Consider the following 9,128-nt stretch of genomic DNA (forward strand, 5'->3'; position numbering starts at 1 on the left):
AGGAGCAACGCAACTGGTATGTACAGGGACGCCTTAATCCGCTTGACCATCACGACAAGACGTAAGGAAGTGATAGCCGAGGCTATTTGACCCACTTCCCCGCTGGCACTCGGATGGTAATCTTGGGCATAGCATATGGGTTCGAGTCACTTCTGGGGTGTGAGTTTTCAGTTATATATATATATATATATATATATATATATATATATATATATATATATATATATATATATATATATATATATATATATATATGCGAACAAGCCTGAATGGTCCCCAGGACCATTCCAGGACTGGATCCAGGACCAGGTAGTTTTCAGTTATATATATATATATATATATATATATATATATATATATATATATATATATATATATATATATATATATATATATATATATATATATTAATATTATATATCCTGCCTGAAATGCTGCGTGTACTAGTAGCTTTACAAGATTTTGTGGTTATTCTCTATATCTGGTTCACCTAACAGTAAATAAGTACCTGGGAGTTAGACAGCTGCTATGGGCTGCTTCCTAGGGATGTGTGTGTGTGTTTGTATTCATGTTGAATTTTACAAAGTAGGAAGAGATGTTTGTAAAAAAAAAAATCAAATATTTTTGAAAGTATAAGTAGATTTGATATTTTTCTCTAATTGTTTATTTCTGCTGTCTCGCCTCCTTTATAAAATGGCATCATTCTTGCTTTTTTAAGGATATCAGGAAAAGTAAGGCACTCCAGAGATTTGTTGACTCCTTCCTAGTGTTGCCTAGCCCAGCCCAGCCTAGACAAGGCAGGCTGGGCATCCTAGCCTCACGCAGCTTAGCCCCAACCTACATGTAGCATCCCAGTCCATCCTAAGTGATCATTACCTTACTGGCTGTGTTTTCTCTTCAGCCCTGAATGTAATGTGGTGGAACATAAGCAGATACATATCAGGTCTTAGAGAATCTGTACTTCATACATTTCTTAATAATGTCTCACAAATATTTAAATAATTAAAAATAAATTGTATAATAACTTCATATTATTCTTGCAATTTATTTTTGCATTTTATTTTATACAAAATTTACATTTTAAAAGATTACCTCTATTTTTAGATTGATGACTTGAAGACTACAGTGCCATCCACAGCAAATCATGGTCTTAAAATATCTCCTAGCAATGACGAGACCAATTTTCACAGAGATCAAATTTTTGCTAAGCAGTAGTCACAGGTAAATATATATTATATATATAATATTATATATATAATATTATATATATAAAATTTACTACTTCATTGCTCAAAGCACCTTTAGACATTCTGAGAGTTGTGCTATTTTATTAATTAATTAATTAGGCTATATTTTAATGTTTTGTAATGTTTTCATTACTTTTTTTGTTTTGAAATATAAATTGTTGAGTTTTGAAACATTTTGACATTAACTATACCTGAATATTTATAAACAAAAAAATACCAGAACTATGTCCTTGACAATTGCACTAAGAAGTCTTTGCCAAAATCAGGTGCTCAGTGCAGTAGTTAAAAACTTGAAAGTTGTACCACCTCTGGTGCAAGATTAGGGACCCATAGCCTCAGAGAAGAAAATAGAGAGTACTCAGAGAAGGCCTTGAATAATAGGCAGGCTGTTTGTCTGTGTTTCGACGGTAAGCTTGCTGACACCAAATGTAGTTACCTAAGTGTAGTTACAGGATTAGAGCTACGCTCGTGGTGTCCCGTCTACCCAGCATTCTTTGTCACATAATGCTTTGAAACTACTGACGGTCTTGGCCGCCACCACCTTCTCACTTAACTTGTTCCAACCGTGTACCACTCTGTATGCGAAAGGAAATTTTTTTATATTTCTTTGGCATCTTTGTTTAGTTAGTTTAAATCTATGACCTTTTGTTCTTGAAGTTCCAGGTCTCGGGAAATCTTCCCTATTGATTTTATCAATTCCTGTTACTATTTTGTACATAGGGATTTTATCACCTCTTTTTGTTGTCTTCTAGTTTTGGCATATTTAATGCCTCTGACCTCTCCACATAGCTCTTGCCCTTTAGTTCTGGGAGTCACTTAGTAGCATGTCTTTGCACCTTTTCCAGTTTGTTGATGTGCTTCTTAAGATATGGGCACCACACAACCGCTGCATATTCTAGCCTTGGCCGAGCAAAACTCGTGAACAATTTCTTTAGTATTTCGCCATCCATGTATTTAAACAAAATTCTGAAGTTAGAAAGCGTGGCATAGGCTCCTCACACAACGTTCTTTATGTGGGCCTCAAGTGATAGTTTTCTATCTAGAATCAACCCTAGACCTCTTTCTTTTATCAGAATTATATAAAGATTTCTCACATAATTTGTAGGTTGTGTGGGATCTATGTTCTATTCCACATTCCATAACATGGCATTTATTCACATTAAATTTCATTTGCCAAGTGGTGCTCCATATACTTATTTTGTCCAGGTCTTCTTGAAGGGCATGACAATCATCTAAATTTCTTATCCATCCCATTATCTTAGCATCATCAGCAAACATGTTTATATAATTCTGTATTCCAACTGGTAGATCATTTATGTAGACAATGAACATTTCTGGTGCATGTACTGTGGTACTCCACTTGTGACACTTCTCCAGTCCGATTGCCTCTGATTACTGCCCTCATTTTTCTATCAGTCAGAAAATTTTTCATCCATGTTAGAAGCTTACCTGTCACCCATCCAAAATTTTCTAGTTTCCAGAACAACCTCTTATGTGGAACTCTGTCGAAAGCCTTTTTTATGTCTAGATAGATGCAGTCGACCCAACTACCTTTTTCCTTTAAAATCTCTGTGGCTCAATCATAGAAACTGAGTAAATTCGATACACAGGATCTTCCAGATCGAAAACAATACTGTCTGTGTGATATTATATAATTTCTCTCAAGGTGTTCTACCCATTTAGTTTTTATTATTTTTTTTTTTGTTTTCAATCCTTTCACTGTTACACTTGTCAATGATTCAGGTCTATAACTGAGAGAGGTGGGGTCTTCCCTGTTGCCACTTTTGTAGATTGGAACTATGTTAGCCTTTTTCCACATGTTTGCTATGACTCCTGTACACAGGGATGCCTGAAAGATCAGGTGAAGTGGAAGGCTGAGCTCAGATGCACATTCTCTCAGAACCCATGGTGAAACTCCATCTGGACCAACTGCTTTGTTCTTACTTAGCTACTTTAGCATATTTTCCACTTCATCTCTAGACACCTCTATACGCTCTATGATGTTCTCAGAAATTCTTATTGTGTCTGGTTCTCTTAAGATTTCATTTTGTATAAACACACTTTGGAACTTTTGGTTTAATGTTTCAGACATTGCATTATCATTTTCTGTGAATCTGTTTCCTATTTTCAACCTCTGGATATTATCCTTTACCTGCAATTTGTTGTTTATGAATTTCTAGAATAGGCCCAGTTCTGTTTTACATTTATCCATTATCCCTTTTTAAAAATTTCTTTCTGCCTCTTCCCTTACTGCTGTATAGTTGTTTCTCGCATCTTTGTATCGCTGGTATGATTGGGGGTTTGGCTTCTTTCTATTTTGATACCTGCTTGATGGGGTTCTGCTCTTCTACCCCCCAAGCCCGGCCCGAGGCCAGGCTCGACTTGTGAGAGTTTGGTCCACCAGGCTGTTGCTTGGAGCGGCCCGCAGGGCCACATACCCACAACATCCCGGCTGATCCGGAACTTCTCTTAGAAAACAGTCCAGTTTTCTCCTGAAGATGTCCACGGTTGTTCCGGCAGGAACAACCGTGCAACCGTGCTCTGAAGGGGAAAGTGAATACTGAGCAGTACTCGAGACAGGACAACATAAGTGACTTGAAGAGTACAACCATTGTGATGGGATCCCTGGATTTGAAAGTTCTCATAATCCATCCGATCATTTTTCTGGCCGACGCAATATTTGCTTGGTTATGCTCCCTAAACGTTAGATCGTCGGACATCATTATTCCCAAATCCTTGACATGCTGTTTTTCTACTATGGGAAGATTCGATTGTGTTTTGCACCCTGTATTATGTTTCAGATCCTCATTTTTGCCGTACCTGAGTACCTGAAATTTATCACTGTTAAACATCATGTTATTTTCTGCTGCCCAATCGAAAACTTTGTTGACATCTGCTTGTAGTTTTTCAATGTCTTTCATTCCATGTTTGTGTCTTTTGGTCTGTGGCCCTCTCTCAATTTCTGTTGAACCAATCCTGTTTTCTGGCCCTGCATCTCTGTTTTGGTATGAATGTTTGTGTGCCTTCATTGTATATTTTGCAAAATTTGGCATACATTTAATTTACTTCCCTGTCTAGCAACAAGTCTGCCTAATTACTTATTAAAAAAAATTTGAAGTTCCCCATAGTGACCTCTCTCTCTTGAAATCAAGTTTATCAACTGTTTCAATGTCCCCATTTTCTGTGTGTGTGTGTTTGGAGGCTAAGCTTGCTGATACCATGTGTGTGTGTGTGTGTTTGGAGGCTAAGCTTGCTGATACCATGTGTGTGTGTGTGTGTGTGTGTTTGGAGGCTAAGCTTGCTGATACCATGTGTGTGTGTGTGTTTGGAGGCTAAGCTTGCTGATACCATGTGTGTGTGTGTGTTTAGAGGCTAAGCTTGATGATACCATGTGTGTATTTGCAGGCTAAGTTTGCTGATACCATATGTGTGTGTGTGTTTGGAGGCTAAGCTTGCTGATACCATGTGTGTGTGTGTGTTTAGAGGCTAAGCTTGATGATACCATGTGTGTATTTGGAGGCTAAGCTTGCTGATACCATGTGTGTGTGTGTTTGGAGGCTAAGCTTGCTGATACCATGTATGTGTGTGTGTTTAGAGGCTAAGCTTGCTGATACCATGTGTGTGTGTGTGTTTAGAGGCTAAGCTTGCTGATACCATGTGTGTGTGTGTGTTTAGAGGCTAAGCTTGATGATACCATGTGTGTATTTGGAGGCTAAGCTTGCTGATACCATGTGTGTGTATGTTTGGAGGCTAAGCTTGCTGATACCATGTATGTGTGTGTGTGTGTGTGTGTGTTTGGAGGCTAAGCTTGCTGATACCATATATGTGTGTGTGTGTGTGTGTGTTTGGAGGCTAAGCTTGCTGATACCGTTTATGTGTGTGTGTGTGTGTTTAGAGGCTAAGCTTGATGATACCATGTGTGTATTTGGAGGCTAAGCTTGCTGATACCATGTGTGTGTGTGTGTTTGGAGGCTAAGTTTGCTGATACCATGTGTGTGTGTGTGTTTAGAGGCTAAGCTTGATGATACCATGTGTGTATTTGGAGGCTAAGTTTGCTGATACCATGTGTGTGTGTGTGTTTGGAGGCTAAGTTTGCTAACACCGTGTGTGTACTCACCTGTTTAAATAATAATAGGGGTGTGTACCACCTCTGGTGCAATTGTAGGGACCCACAGCCTTGAAGAAAATAGAGTATTCAGAGAAGACCTTGTGGATTCTCACTGAACACTAATCTTTTCTTCTCCTATCACCCTTCTTATTTTGTTTTATGCTGTATTCTATTATATATCATATAAATACATAGCCAAATGGCAATATTTATTATGTCTATACAAAAAGAAGACATCCACTTTATTTTTTTTCTCTCCTTTGTTTCTATGTGGATTTTGTTGTGACTAATGATTCTCCTCCTTCCCATCAACAGGTCTTCCTCACTGGGCTTGCTCGGCTTTTGTGTTACTGTGAGGGTGCCATCATCGTTTACCCTTCAAGACTGACTCATGCTGGCATTGCATTTGTGGACTTCCCTTCACAGTAAACAGTCCTTCTCCATATGGTGATTGTCCAGGGCAAGCAGGGTGTGACTGCCATCTTGGAGAAGCAGGGTCTTTTAATATGAAGAATCTTCCGTCTTCTCTACTTACGCCAGCTTGTGCCGGCCTTGCATTCTTGTTACTTCATGGCCCTTGGGCCTTTTTTATTTATTTTACATAATAAATTTTTTTAATAATACCCGTGTTTCACAAGAGATCCTTAACATTTTAAGCACCAATTGTATTGACTAATGTACGTCTTGTAGCCTTTAAGACATAAATAGACAAGACATAGATAAATGAGTGAATAATGCTGAGTGACTAGGTTAGGGCGAGGAACATAGTACAGTGTCTGGCTTTGGAAGAATGCCTACTGTTTTAGAAACCTTATTGCCATGATCATAATCGTATGGGTTAAAAAGCATTTGTTGTCACTCCTACACAGTGGCTTGTTGAGCTTGAAACCTTTGCTCCTTGTTCGTGTTACATCTGACCTTTTGAAGAAATTGTATGAATCAATATCCTCCAAATTGTTCAGTATTTTAAAGGTTTCGCTCTATTACTCTCTCATTTGCATATATCTAAGCATATAGATTAGATATAGATTTAGATTAGATTTTTTAGTCAGGTAAAGGTACATACATTGCAGATGAGTTACAAAGGGAAAGACAATGACTAGAGTTCACTAGCTCTATTGGAAGAGAAACGTCTGCAAGACAAGTGTAGGCAAAAATTAAGGTAGCTAAGGGGAGCAGAGCCCGGCCTGCGGCTCACAACGACCCCCAGGGTAAGGCTGAAGAACTAATTCACAAGTGGAGTGATGCAGCATCATCCTCCTCCCTCCCTGCAGAAGTAAGCAGGGAACAGCTCCTCCGACATAATGACAGAAGGATTAGGATAAAAAGAGCACAATCTAGTGATGACGAGTATGGGGAACCAATTACAGCCAAGGAAGTAAAGGGGGCTATGAAAAGGGTAAAAGTACAGCACCTGGTGAAGATGGCATCACCTACGACATACTCAATGCACTGTGTGAAGTGTCTGGCAATCCACTACTCCACCTGTTTAACAAGTCATTCCTATGTGGAGTGTTGCCCACACAATGGAAACATGCAATAATGGTCCCAATACCGAAACCCAATGACCCTGGCAATTATAGACCTATCAGTCTCATGTAATGCACTTGGAAGATGCTTGAAAGGATCATCCTAAACCGACTATTGCACAAAATAGGCAGGTTAGGGGAGGGGTCAATGGATTTGTTAAAGGACGGAGGACAGCAAACTATAGTTAATTACCTTGCTAATGATACAGCTAAGTACTCCCAATAAACTCGCACCTCGGGGCAAAATTTTAAAATTTAAAATACAATACCTAAAGCCACTAATACGCATAGCGTTTCGGGCAAGTATATACGAAGTAAAACCCAAACAAAGAACTGACTCCGTAGGACCCATAAAAGATGAGACTAACAATTTTAAGTTGTATCATAAAAGGGCGGCAAACACTCTCAATGAATACCTAACATCAGTGTTCACACTAGAAAGCTTGAATGACATCCCATCACCAACACAAATGTTTGTCGGAGGTAAGGAGAATGAATTAAGAGAAATACCAATTACACGCGACACAATCAGGAAGAGCATTGACAAACTAAAAGACTCAGAAGCCCAAAGTGTAAATGGATTTAAGTCCCAAGTCGTAAAGGAACTGGCAAATTAATTGGGTGGTTTTAGGTAGGAGCTGCCTCGTATGGGCCGGTGGGTCTTCTGCAGTTGCCTTTGTTCTTGTGTTCTTGTGTTCTTATGTTGAGTAGCAACTTTTGCAAATTTGCAGATGATACAAAAATAGGCAGGGAAATTAACACGGAAGAAGACTCACTATCACTTCAAGTTGATCTAAATAGGGTTTTGAAATGGTCAAAAGATTGACAGATGCAGTTTAATGCTGATAAATGTAAAGTTTTGAGACTAGGTAATGATGATAGTTACAAGATACGAGCTAGATGGTGTTGAGATTGCGAAGTCGGATTGTGAAAGGGATCTGGGAGTTATTATTAGTAAGAATTTAAAACAAAAGGATCAATGCATGAATGCTCGTAATAAGGCAAATAGGACACTGGGATTTATTAATCGAAGTGTTAGTAACAAGACACCTGGTGTGGTTCTTCAGCTATATCTTGCTCTGGTTAGGCCCCATTTACATTATGCAGTTCAGTTTTGGTCGCCATATTATAGAATGAATATAAATTCACTTGAACGTGTCTAGAGTAGGGTGACTAAGTTAATTCCCCAAAATAGAAATCTTTTATATGAAGAAAGATTAACAAAGCTTAAATTGCATTCACTGGAAAAGAGAAGAGTTAGGGGTGATATGATAGAGGTTTACAAGTGGATGAATGGACATAACAAAGAGGATATTAGTAGGGTATTAAAAGTATCAACACATGACAGAACACAAAACAATGGGTATAAATTGGATAAGTTTAGATTTAGGAAAGACTTGGGTAAATACTGGTTTGGCAACAGGGTTGTTGATTTGTGGAACCAATTACCGCGTAACGTGGTGGAGGTGGGGTCCCTCGATTGTTTCAAGCGTGGGTTGGACATGTATATGAGTGGGTTTGGGTGGTTATAGATAGGAGCTGCCTCGTATGGGCCAATAGGCCTTCTGCAGTTACCTTTATTCTTATGCTCTTAATTCACTATGCTTGCCAGTGAAACTCCTTTTCAGAAAATCGCTGGACCATGGAATAGTTCCCCTAGTAATAGTTGAAGGTGATGTAGTGATCGAGTAATCCATATACTCCATTATCTCATCATCATAATGGCATAACTAATTACACAAGCATTAATCCTATCCCTATTTACAGGTAACGGTTTTCCACCCTTCTATATCTTACTGTGAGGTGTCGTCACCGTACATAAGCAAGCGACTTGAGAATAGCACATTACGGGCTATTCATGCCCGTGCCACCTCTTGGGTGGCTTAATCTTTATAAATAAATCAGAATAGCACACACCACACGGGAGACATCTCCCGTCACGCAGGGTGCAGTCGCACCTCCACAGATCTCCAGTATCAGCTCTTGATACTGGTAATGGCTCAAAAGGGCCACCACTTACGGGGTATTCATGCCCGTGTCACCTCTTGAGTGGCTTAATCTTCATCAATCACTCGAATAGCACACAGTACAATCTCCAGTCAAGAATGTAGCACTCGGCGTGTACAGTTCTAATCGACCCAAGACGCTACAGCCTCGACACAGAGCAGACAGCAGACTACGACCGTTGTTCAGGTCCATGTAAACTACATCTACCCGAAGTCCTTCGTCTGAATAGCCAGTTAC

General features: G+C 39.2%; 1 long non-coding RNA gene across 1 annotated transcript in view; it reads left to right on the forward strand.

The window, feature by feature from the left end:
* Positions 1 to 5,978, forward strand: part of LOC138372024 (uncharacterized) — an 8,259-nt gene extending 2,281 nt beyond the window's left edge. Inside the window, exons 2-3 of the long non-coding RNA XR_011230630.1 lie at positions 1,105 to 1,221; positions 5,671 to 5,978. This is a non-coding gene — a long non-coding RNA (uncharacterized lncRNA). The remainder of the gene's footprint in view (positions 1 to 1,104; positions 1,222 to 5,670) is intronic.
* Positions 5,979 to 9,128: the final 3,150 nt, after the last annotated feature.

Source organism: Procambarus clarkii, chromosome 4 (genome assembly GCF_040958095.1).
Source record: "Procambarus clarkii isolate CNS0578487 chromosome 4, FALCON_Pclarkii_2.0, whole genome shotgun sequence".
In the NCBI taxonomy this organism is placed as follows: Eukaryota; Metazoa; Arthropoda; class Malacostraca; order Decapoda; family Cambaridae; genus Procambarus; species Procambarus clarkii.